The sequence below is a fragment of the Triturus cristatus genome, chromosome 6, assembly GCF_964204655.1.
Source record: "Triturus cristatus chromosome 6, aTriCri1.1, whole genome shotgun sequence".
NCBI classification, from domain to species: Eukaryota; Metazoa; Chordata; class Amphibia; order Caudata; family Salamandridae; genus Triturus; species Triturus cristatus.
The window spans coordinates 1,869,309,498-1,869,322,067 of NC_140589.1; positions in this window are offsets into that span (position 1 = coordinate 1,869,309,498).

Genomic DNA, 12,570 nt, shown 5'->3' on the forward strand with positions numbered 1-12,570 from the left:
CTACTACTTGCTCTCTACTACTCGCTCTCTACTACTCTACTACTCACTCTACTACTCATTCTCTACTACTCTCTCTACTACTCTCTACTACTCACTCTCTACTATTCACTCTACTACTCTCTACTACTCACCCTCTACTACTCTCTACTACTCACTCTCTACTACTCTCGCTCTACTACCCTCACTCTCTACTACTCTCTCTACTACTCACTCTCTACTATTCACTCTACTACTCTCTACTACTCACTCTCTACTATTCTCTACTACTCTCTCTCTCTACTATTCTCTCTCTCTACTATTCTCTCTCTACTACTCTCTTTACTACTCACTCTCTACCTCTCTCTCTACCTCTCTCTCTACTACTCTCTCTCTCTACTACTACTCTCTCTACTACTCTACCTCTCTCTCTACTTCTCTCTCTACTACTCTCTCTCTACTACTCTCTCTACTACTCTCTCTCTACTACTCTACGATGCACTCTCTACTACTCTACTACTCACTCTCTACTACTCTACTACTCACTCTCTACTACTCTCTACTACTCTCTCTACTACTCACTCTCTACTATTCACTCTACTACTCTCTACTACTCACTCTACTATTCATTCTACTACTCACTCTCTACTTCTCTCTACTACTCTCTCTACTACTCTCTCTCTCTACTACTCTCTCTACTACTCACTCTCTACTACTCTCTCTACTACTCTTTCTACTACTCACTCTCTACCTCTCTCTCTACCTCTCTCTCTACTACTCTCTCTCTCTACTACTCTCTCTCTCTACTACTCTCTCTCTCTACTACTCCACCTCTACCTCTCTCTCTACTACTCTCTACCTCTCTACCTCTACACCTCTACCTCTCTCTTCCTCTCTCTACACGCACACATATGCACATATATATATATGCATATGCATTTATATGTGTGTGTGTGTGTGTGTATATATATATATATACACATTATCTACTGGCGGTCGCCAGTAGATAGTTATAGTTAGGACCACGTTTCCATAGGAAATCCGCAACATTCTATTTTAAATAACTTTGGCGCCGGTCGACGAATCCTCGCGAAATTTTCAAAATAGGTGGGGCGTTGAGCTCCGCTCCTACCCTGAAAGTCTCGGGGGGATTCGTCAAGCGGGGGCTGAGATAAAAGGGGGTCCCAAAACGGGTTTTTCCCATGCATTTTTCCATAGGACCTTTAGACAGAGCTACAGCCCGAACGGCTGAACAGAATTTAATGAAATTTGGCAGAGAGGTAGTCCTCAGGTCAAGGAAGTGCCTTTTGTAGGTTTGGTGTAAATCTGTTCAGTAGATTCTGAGAAAATAGCCTTTAAATCAATATATATATCTGAGCCAGCTTACGGTGCGCTTACGGTGCGCTTACCGTACGCGTACGGTGGCGTGCGCGAGGGCGATTCTGATTGGCCCTTAGATCTTAGTAAACATTCGAATCGGTCGAAACCAGGAAGCGGCGGCCGCCATTTTCTCTCTCGCACTCTGACAGGGGGTTGAAAAACAAAGTGCAAAAACATGTAAAGGGGCTGTTTAGACAGCTCCCAAGCACCTAGCCATGTCGAGGGAGTCCCCAACGGTCCCCCAAGTGAAAAAAAACAATTTTAATTTTTTCGAAAATTTCGCCGATTACGCTTACCGTACGCGTACGGTAATAAATAATAAAAAAAAAATATATATATCCACATTCTCCCTACCCCGTGTGCAAAAAGTGCCCGAATGCACCCTTTGTGCATGGCTTATTTGATATAAACCAAACATATATTTTACCTGTCACAACGATGCTCATCATATGTCCTCCATGTGCGCACGGTGCGCGAAGCGCATCGTGCGTTCATGGCCCATCTAGCGTAACGTGGGCACGCGGTGCGCGAAGCGCACCGCGTGCTCACTGTGCGCGCACGGTGCACGAAGCGCACCGTGCGCGCACGGAACGAACTGCGTTAAGTGGGCGCGCACGCCACAAATGGCGTAAAGTAACTTGTGTCAGTGTCAGGAATTCCTGTCATACGAGGGGAGGAAAACGGTAACCAGCGAAAACGGACTACATCTCCCAGGATGCTTAGCGGTTGAGAGGTTATGTAAACAAGAGAGCTGTTACATAACTCAAGGGAAACAAGCCCTTATGTAAACAGGAGAGCTGTTACATAACTCAAGGGAAACACGCCCTTATGTAAACAGGAGAGCTGTTACATAACTCAAGGAAAACACGCCCTTATGTAAACAGGAGAGCTGTTACATAACTCAAGGAAAACACGCCCTATAAAGGGAGGAACCGGGAGGCACAACGCTGTCGGATATTGTGTTTACACTGACGTACCTGCTTCGTGAAGAGCAGTGTTCCGGAGTGGTGCTCCAGTAAGGCAAGAACGGAGGTAGGTCGAGTCGTTACTCCCTGGGCCGTGTCTTGCCCCATCGTCACCTGTGAAGGACCCGGAAGCTCTACCGGTCAACCATTGAGCTTCGCTTTTTGACTCGGCTGAGTCCAAGCGCAGTGGCGCTTTTGCTGGTTGGAGTCGTAACTCCCAGCCCGACCAGAGACACAGGGACTGCCAGCTGTAACGCACACCAGGAGGTGTTTGCCGCGTTACAGACTCGGAAGTCCACAGGATCGATCGAGCGGCTGCTCTCGGTTCAGTCTTCTTGCTTTTGATTGGGGTATCGGTGACGCATCACCAGGAGGTGACTCCGCGTCCCGGTGCAGTCAGAGGAAGAGGTTGAGCGGCTGCTCCCTTCAGGTAGAGACCCCGGCTGGGTGTTTCCCTGACTCCTCGATTCTCCCCAACACTCTTCGTGCCCCTCACAGCCTACCGATTGGCATTGTCGGCCATTTCATTTCTGCCCTCTGTTGGCATACGCCGGGATCGGCGTATATGCAGAGGACGGTTAGGACCATCCGTGCTGTGGGCTGGTAACGTACTTAGCCTGGAGGATTCCAGTGACTATAACTTTTGTTTATTCCTTGTATTATATTTGCCTTCATTAAAATAACTAACCCTTCACAAGTGGTTGCGTCCTCATTGTCGTGTCTGTTAAACGATCCTGAGACGTTCAGGGCGTTACACTTAGCATTTAAAAAACCGTACAAATTCACTGAAAAAACCATAGGTTTCACACACGTTATAGTTAGGAATTAGCATTTAAAAAACCTTGCAAATTCACTGAAAAAACCATAGGTTTCACACACGTTATAGTTAGGAATTAGCATTTAAAAAACCTTGCAAATTCAGTGAAAAAACCATAGGTTTCACAGATGTTATAGTTAGCTGGACATTTCACTCGTAAAAAACCAATGAAATTCCCCCGTTATAGTTAGTTCAGCTAACTATAACTCGCGCGCCCGCAATGCACTACTGATGACGTCACATATTACATCACTCATGACATGGTCACTGACATCACTCATGACATCACTGATGACATCTCAAATGACATCACTGATGACATCATCCTTGTGATAGAGTGGCAGACCTCCTCTTCCCCTAATATAACCTTTGATACACACATTCAAAAATAGAAATTTAAATTTTAAAAACAATGGACATACCAATACCAGTTACAACAACCTATATAGTAATTCTTTGATCCAAATACACATCCACTCATTCACCAACAGTCCTATACAGTCACTCATACATGTACTCACTCATCATATGTACTCATACACCTATACATCCTGTTACACAATGCCACTCATCCATAGAGGTACTCACACACATAGTCACTCATGCTAATAAAGAATCAAACATACATTTACTTGCATATACAGTTATACACACACCACCACACTTACTTCTACGGAAACTTACACATACTTAGTCTTTAAAACAATCACTTATAGAAACACATACTTATTCATACAGGAACTCTTTCAATCTCTCACTCTCACATATACTCGCTTATATACATCAATACTCACATATACTAGTTTAAAACATATGTAGTTACTCATAAAGACACTATTGAGACAGTCATTCACTCACTAACACACCCATACACTCACTCATCCACCCATAGAGTCCTGCACACATGCTGTCTTCAACACATACAAAGAGTGAGTCACTCATTCATGCACCTATGCACTACGTAATACCCCCACCGAACCATGCAGACACTCAGACTGATACTCATAAAACCAACTAATAACCTATATAGACACCCATGTAGCTACTCACCAACCCATGCAGCCACTTATACACAAAGTGAGAGACTGATACAGATATTTACATATTTAAACATTACTCACTAAGCCATGTATTCACTATGATACACTTAATCAGTCAGTTACACAATCAATTTTTCAAAAACAAATCATCCATTTAGACACTTATATACCCATTTATTCTTCCATCGACCTTGAGATATACATATATAAAACATATTTAATTTTCAGAAACACACACATTCACTGGATGATGTCATCAGTGATGTCATTTGAGATGTCATCAGTGATGTCATGAGTGATGTCACTGACCATGTCATGAGTGATGTAATATGTGACGTCATCAGCAGTGCATTGCGGGCGCGCGAGTTATAGTTAGCTGAACTAACTATAACGGGGGAATTTCATTGGTTTTTTACGAGTAAAATGTCCAGCTAACTATAACATGTGTGAAACCTATGGTTTTTTCATTGAATTTTCAAGGTTTTTTAAATGCTAATTCCTAACTATAACGTGTGTGAAACCTATGGTTTTTTCAGTGAATTTGCAAGGTTTTGTAAATGCTAATCCCTAACTATAACGTTTTTGAAACCTTTGGTTTTTTCAGTGAATTTGTATGGTTTTTTATATGCTAAGTTATGTATTTTTAATTAAAGATATTTTTTTTTATTAAAATAAAATTACTATATATTCATTTATATATTATCTGTATTTTTTTATAAATTATTTTTTTTAAAAATTCAATTAGGATATATTTTTTTTTTTTAATTTTTTTAATTATTTTATGTCCACTTTTTTTTTTTTTTTTATAAATTCTTGGGGTGCGCGCTCTGAGCGCGCTCCTAGTACTATTTCGTAAGTTTTTTATGAATTCCGGCGTACGTTATTTATGTGCGCAAATATACTTCATGGTGCGCGCTGGGAGCGCGCACCCAGTACGTATGCGTACGTACGTACGCATGCGACCTACGCGCTCGACGCGGTTTACTTCCGCATACGCTAAAATTATGCGCAATAACGGTTGCGTATACGCGTGTTCAACGTATGCGCGCTAGGTACGCGCATATGACGTATGCACCTGCGCGTTTACGCGTTCGTGCATACGTCATCACGGGGTGCGCGCTCGGAGCTTGCGCAGTGCGCGCACCTCGGGTTTATACATAATAAAACAATATTTCTTATTGGTTATCATTACTTTCAGTTTCTAATTGTTTCAATACCACACCGCATCCCCTCATGGCAAGTCATGTGATCAAGATTCATCACTTTTGATTGGTTTGAAGTACTTTCTGGTCCAGATTCTTCCCAAACCACACCTACTCCCCTCATTATTAGTTCTGATTCCTTTGGAGAAGGAGCTATTCTGTTGTTGAGAGACAATGGCTGAACAGCAACCTACTTCAGACAGTGACCAGGACACTCTTGAGAGGCAGAGGAACAGGAAGCAGAAAGACAGCTTTATATGGCAGTTTTTCACTTTTCCAGATGGTGAGAAAAAGGTAAATGCACCGAAAGTTACATGTGTACTTTGTAAAAAAGTCTTATCTCGTGGGAATCCTAACAAGAAATATTCTTTTAGCATTCACACTATGTTGAGACATGTTTACAAAATGCATCCAGTAACTTATCGTCGAGCTTCTGGAGAAAACCCTCCACCTGCTCAGCCGACGACATCAGCAGCAGCTCAGCCGAGCACATCTTCGGCAGCTCAAGGGAGCACTTCAGCTGCGATGGTGCCTTCACCTGTTTCTATACCTCTTGTTGGTCCACCTTGTTTGGCGAGGTTGTCTACACGGTGCACTGATTGCGGTTCTCTTATTTCTATGGGGGAGACCAGTCTTGATCTCCTTCAGAGAAAATTTGATGCGCATCCGTGCACTAGGCCATAGATGTTTTTTCTTTTTTTGCATTTTTCTCTTCCTGTTTCCCTCCATTAACTCAAGGGCTCTTTTAAGAGCCACTTATAAACTTAACCAAACAAATTTTTTTTTTAGAAATTTTTTTAGAAATTTTTTTGAGGTGCGCGCACCCTGCGCGCACCCAAGGTTTTTTTTTTTTTTTTTTTTTTTTTTTTTGAGAGACTACAAATAAAAATTGAAAATGTGATTGTAGAGAAGTAGAAATAAAGGAACCATGATATTGGTGACTTACCATACCCACTCAAAAAAATATTTTTTCATTTATTTTTCTAAAAAATTGCTTTAAAAATGGTTCTAGTTTTCGTAAATTTTCTATATCAATCTGAAAAAAAAGAAAAAAGTATTAATATTTTTTAAAACATTTTATAATACAGTACACATATTTACATATTTATCAAAAAATATTTTTGCCGGGGGCGTGGCTTGGACGGCGTTGGTGATGGCCGCCTAGCCTGTTCTCTGCCGTGCAGGAGAGCGATCTCATCAATTTTCGGGGGCAGAAAAACACCTCTTCACCCGTATGCACCGCGGAGCAGGGCTTTAGAACCTCTAAGGCACGCTCGGTGCGAAGCTCGACTCTTGATATCGGCCGGACGCACCTTTTTGCTGACATGCTGCCACGACACTGATCACGGAGCGGAGAGGAGCGCTGTCAGCCTGCACGTCTCCTGGCGGAAAGCGGCGGACCTAAGAGACTCGCACACGGAGAGAAGGTGAGCCTTGAGGGAGGCGCCGGTCAATGTATGCTCACAGTTTTTAAAATTGGTGAGCTTATCGGCGTGGTTCGAGCTTGCCAGTAACTCCGTGTGTCCGCCTGCCTGTCCCTAGGATGGCCGCCCGCCAGCTACCTTGCAAGTAAATCTCCACAAAAGCGCTAATACAGTTGCTAAAGCCCAGCGGAATGTTCAAATGGCACAGTGTCTCTGCCCTACGCCTTCCTGAGGGGTGCCCTTGGTAGCGAGAGCGCAAGTTCAGCGGCGATACAGCCGAAAATAGTGAGAACCTTCCTTCACTGGCGCCTGACCCCAAGATGGCGACTCTGCTCAATTTTCCACCTTTTTTTCGGCGCGAAAAACGGGAAAGAGATGCAATAATAGTGCTCTGTGCACTTTAAACAAATGGGAAGTTTGCTCAATCAGTCCTGCAGACCCAAGGTGGCATAATCTAATGACACATTATCTTTTGGAGTTGCAGCCACAAATGGTAGTACAGCCACAAGCAGAGCGTGACACATGAACACTAACCAGCATTAGTCACTATATCATTTGAGGCTGATAGCTTTCTGCACGTTCAAATTGAAAGCCAAAGGTCCAGCGCAAGTGCCCCAAACCTTATTTTGAACGCACCGACACCATCTGCTAGATCTCTGAGCTTTAAGATCACAATATTGAGATCTCTGTTAGACGACCTAACTCGACCAGCGCTTTGACATCCTTCAGACCACCCTGTCCTTTCTCGCAAACTGGAAGGCCGTCGCAATAGCGTCCTCCACACACGACCCGCCTGCAAAATGTCGGACAGGGATGAGAAGAAGAACAACAAAAAGGTAAAACCGGAACCCTCATTATCAGACTCTCCTATTAAATCGAGGGCAGACGTCAGCAGTACCCTAGAGGTAATCCTGAAAAAACTGGCAGAGGTACACGACCTAGCAAAATCAACCAAATCCAACACCGACTCTATGCAGCTGGAACTTACTGCAATTAGAGCTGACATGAGCTCTGTACACAAAAGCATAGATGAAGCGGAACAGAGAATTAGTGACTTAGAAGACAAATCCAATATTGCATCCACTTCCATACAGCAACTCCAGGGATCAACGGTCCAACTTAGACGCCAGGTGGCGGAATTGGAGGACAGGAACAGAAGGGGCAACGTGCGCATTTTTGGAATCCCAGAGAATGCGGAGAAAGATGCGAATTCCTGCGTGGACTTTCTAGAAGCTTGGATTCCGAAGATAACAGGGATTTCCTTCCACCATGAGTTTGAACTCGACAGAGCCCACAGAGTTCCTAGCTACATCCCTCATGGATACAGAGGCCCGCGTCCACTGATATGCAAACCACTGAGGTACCAACATACGGAAGCTATACTTCAATTCGCAAGACGCAATCACAAAATTTCCTGGGAAGGCCATAATATAACTTTCACCCAGGACTACTCAAAGGACACACTCGAAGTCCGGAAAGGCTTCCTGGCCCTGAGAGAAAAACTTAGATCAAAAGGCATTCAATACTCCTTTGTTGGCCCGGCGAAATTCAGGATCACCATACAGGGCAAACCGAAATTCTTCACGGACCCCAATGCACTGGCGCAATTCATCGGTGACTCTCCACCGCAGAACATGGACTTGTCCAATGGCTCTTCAAACAAACGGAAGACCAACTCGCAAGAAAATATAAACTCGGGTTCTGGTCATGGGTGACTCTAACGGAACAATTTCAAGCCTCTAATTTGAAGTGCATAATGTTCTCATTGTTCAGTATCGCCTATGATAAATAGCTAGTTGAAATAATCTTCACCCCTGGGCAGCCGAACTTTCTGCTGTCTCTTCTGTTTTCAGTTTCTGTTGATGCTTTGATTCTGATCGACTCCGTAAGGTAAGACCGCCCAGTGTTCATACCGTGGTCACCTGTACATCCATTAATATCCTTAACAAGTGTTTTAGAATGGATCTTGCTTGATGCTCTCTAATCCGAAATCGGGGCATATGCTCTGCTCCTTCACTCTCTAAACCATGATCATACCGGGGAATCAGCTGTTCCTCAGGGTCTATCTATATATGTATCTGCAGAAAATCCCCTCATGTCATCTTGTCTTCTATTTGCGCATACCTTTTGTTTACGCATGTCTTACACGTATGAATGCACACGGTGTGCGTGGCTAAATGGTCATTACTCTTTTTGAATATGTTCTTAAACTTCACTGCTTGGTTAAGTTTTATGTTTACAAAAACTATCAGTGTATCAAACACTACTATATACTGCTTGCTACTTACAGCTATCGAATATGGTTAATTACCTGTTCCCTATTACATCCATCAGTCTAACTCCTTCCTGCGCTGCAGATGGATGGCAATGCCGTCGCAGTTCCCAAGTTCTGTTGAGAAGGGAGGGGGGAGGGGGGAGGGTAGTAGAGGGAGGGAGAGAGGAGGGAGGGGGAAGGGGGCAAGGGGGGGGGAAGGGGGAGGAAAAATCTGGTTTGTTTCAGCATGCTTTTTCTATTTGAGGTTAATGCTCTTTCTCAACTATATGTCAGCAAAAGGACTGCTTTCCGATATTTCATGGGGGCCCTCGCAGTACACATGCGGTGACCTAACCTATTGTGCTACTAGCCTATCCACAGCAATAGCCTCCAGTACCATGTTCACTACAAACCCGAAATGCGTCTGCTCTAACATCACCATTGTAACAGCACTACACGCGAGACAGAACAGATCCAATGAAGCAGCTTACTCATTCATACTCATCACACACCTACCACCCTCTAACGTACTCTTCAACAATAATACACCAGAACTAGAGCGACACCATAGTAACCGATGACTCGTAATACATCCATCTCGGAGGGCCTTAACATTGTTTCCCTCAATGTCAAAGGTCTCAACCATCCGGTCAAGAGGAGAAAAGTTCTAGATTATCTGGCAAAATCCAAGGGTGACATTCTACTCCTGCAGGAGACTAAACTATCAAAGGATGACGCTGTCTTTATAAACCAACATTGGATATCTCACAACCTTTACTCCCCAGCAGTTGGCAAAAAAAGGGGGGTTCTCACACTAATAGCTAAGAAATCCAACATCTCCGTAGTTTCACACACTCACGATGATAACGGCCGCTTCATCATGGCACACCTTCAGAGAAACGAAGATCATATCCATGTCTTAAACATATATGGCCCCAACAATGACGATCCAGAGTTTTGGGATTCACTAGCCCCGACCCTAGATTGTATTCCCCAGGGAGAACTACTAATTGTGGGGGGCGATTTCAACCTGCCACTAGACCCAATCACCGATCGACACTCGAATTGCGCCTACCACCCCACACGCTCACATACTAGTTTACACCGCCTATGCTCCAGATTCAACTTACACGACTCATGGAGACTCCAACACCCTGATGGCCGTGATTACACCTTCTACTCGCCTCCTCATAATTCCTACTCGAGGATAGATTATATCCTCATTAATAGCCCCTTCACCCACCTCATCGAAGAAACCAGTATTGCCCCTAAATTGATTTCCGACCACTCAAGCATACAGACCAAACTAGTGGGTTCCAGTTCCATTCTCCCCCCTAAAAGATGGAGATTCAATGACGAAATATTCTCCGAGCCAGAAAACAAACGAAAAATCGAGGAGGCCATCCTTGACTACCTCAAACATAATGACACCCCCGACTCAGACATAGCGAGTGTTTGGGAGGCACTCAAAGCCACTTTGAGAGGAGTAATAATAGGCATCCGAGCTCAAACTAACAAAAAACTAAACAAAGACTTGTCCACTCTGGAAGACAACATCAAAAAGCTGGAAACCGCCCATATAGCAGATCTCCAAAACTCGAATATTTTAAACGACCTCACCAAACTCAAATATGAATACAACTCGATACTCAGCAGAAGGGCAGGGGTCTGGATCAATAAGTTTAAGGCTCTAAGAACATGTGAGGGCAACAAAGCTGGGAAGATCTTAGCATCATATCTAAAACATAAAAATAAGCAATTCAACATTGCCTCAGTTAAAGATAGCAACAATGCCATCCAAACAAAGCAGAATCTAATTCTTAATACGTTCAAATCATTTTACCAAGACTTGTACAAAAATAACCTAGACTTTGACTCGGAAGAGTGTAACAGGTACCTAACCTCACTGGGTCTTCCTAAACTAAACGGTACTGATAAGGACACACTGAACTCTCCGATTACCCTTCAGGAAATATCAGCGTCCATTAAGACGCTTAAATGTAAGAAAGCACCGGGTCCTGACGGGTTCTCAGCCAGCTTCTATAAAGAACTCACAAACTCCCTGAGCCCAACTCTCCTAAAACTATTCCACTCCTTTAGCGTAACAAAAAGTATTACCAAGTCCATGAGTGAAGCTACCATCATAGTCATACCTAAAGATGGTAAAGACCCTCTGCTAACCAAAAATTACAGGCCAATCTCCCTAATTAACTTAGATTGCAAAATTTATGCTAAGATCCTCGCCACACGTCTAAATTTACAACTCCCAAAGCTAATCAGCACATCACAAGTAGGCTTCATGAAACAGCGCATGTCTAACGATAATACGAGGATCCTCTGTCACGTCATTGAAAAAGCCAAAATGCTCGCAGCCCCGGCCGTAGCCATTACCCTCGACGCAGAGAAGGCGTTTGACAGAGTCTCCTGGTCTTTTCTCAAGAGCTGCATGTCCGCCTTTAATCTGGGAGAAACTTTCACTGATTTGGTTATGGCCCTATACCGGTCACCTTCCGCACGCATTGCTATAAACGGTTCATTGTCGGGCGCCTTTCCCTTAGAACAAGGGACTAGACAGGGCTGCCCCCTCTCCCCTTCACTTTTCCTCTTGGCAATGGAGCCCCTAATTGCACATATAAAAAAAAATGATAACATCAAAGGTGTGGAATTCGGGGATAAGTGCGTCAAACTCGCCGCCTATGCGGACGATATCCTGATTGTAACGGAATCACCAGAATCTTCAATCTCTGCACTAATGTCCACCATAGATAGTTACTCTTCCCATTCAGGATACAAACTCAACCGGGATAAATCTGAGGTCAAACCACTCAATATTTTAACCACCAAAGAGGTGCTGGGAGACTCAGGGCTATGTTGGCAACCAGAGTTTGTGAAGTACCTAGGTATCGAGTTTGGTGACTCCCTCATGGAGACCCTCCATCGAAATGAAAAAATCACTTTAAATAAAATCAAGACGCAACTAGAGGGGTGGTCCCCCCGTTTCATCACTTGGTGGGGTAGGGTGGAAACCATCAAGATGATGATTTCACCTCTAGTTAATTACCTCATATCTATGCTCCCACTAACCCTCACACCAGACTTCTATCACAAACTAGACATGGCCATCTCTAATTTCCTATGGAAAGGGAAAAGGGCAAGAATCAGCATAAAAAAGCTTCGCTTAGACAAATCCGCGGGAGGGGTCAATTTACCAGACTTTAAGAGATATGAGACCGCTTTCCTAGCCAAACAAGGAGCCCACTGGCTCGCTCCCTCACCTGAATACACCCCAGTATGGCTAGAAATTGAGGAGGAAATTCTTAACGGTATCTCCCCTAGCGCGGCCCTCTCATCCAACCTGAACAAACTGACCCATTCTAAATCGATATTTCATAACACAAAATCTGCTCTCCTAAAGTTTGATAGAATCCTAGAAATCAACATCCGGGGCTCACGATGGGAATCCCTTTGGGACAACCGTAACATTCTGTACAAGGGTAAGCCCATGCACAACG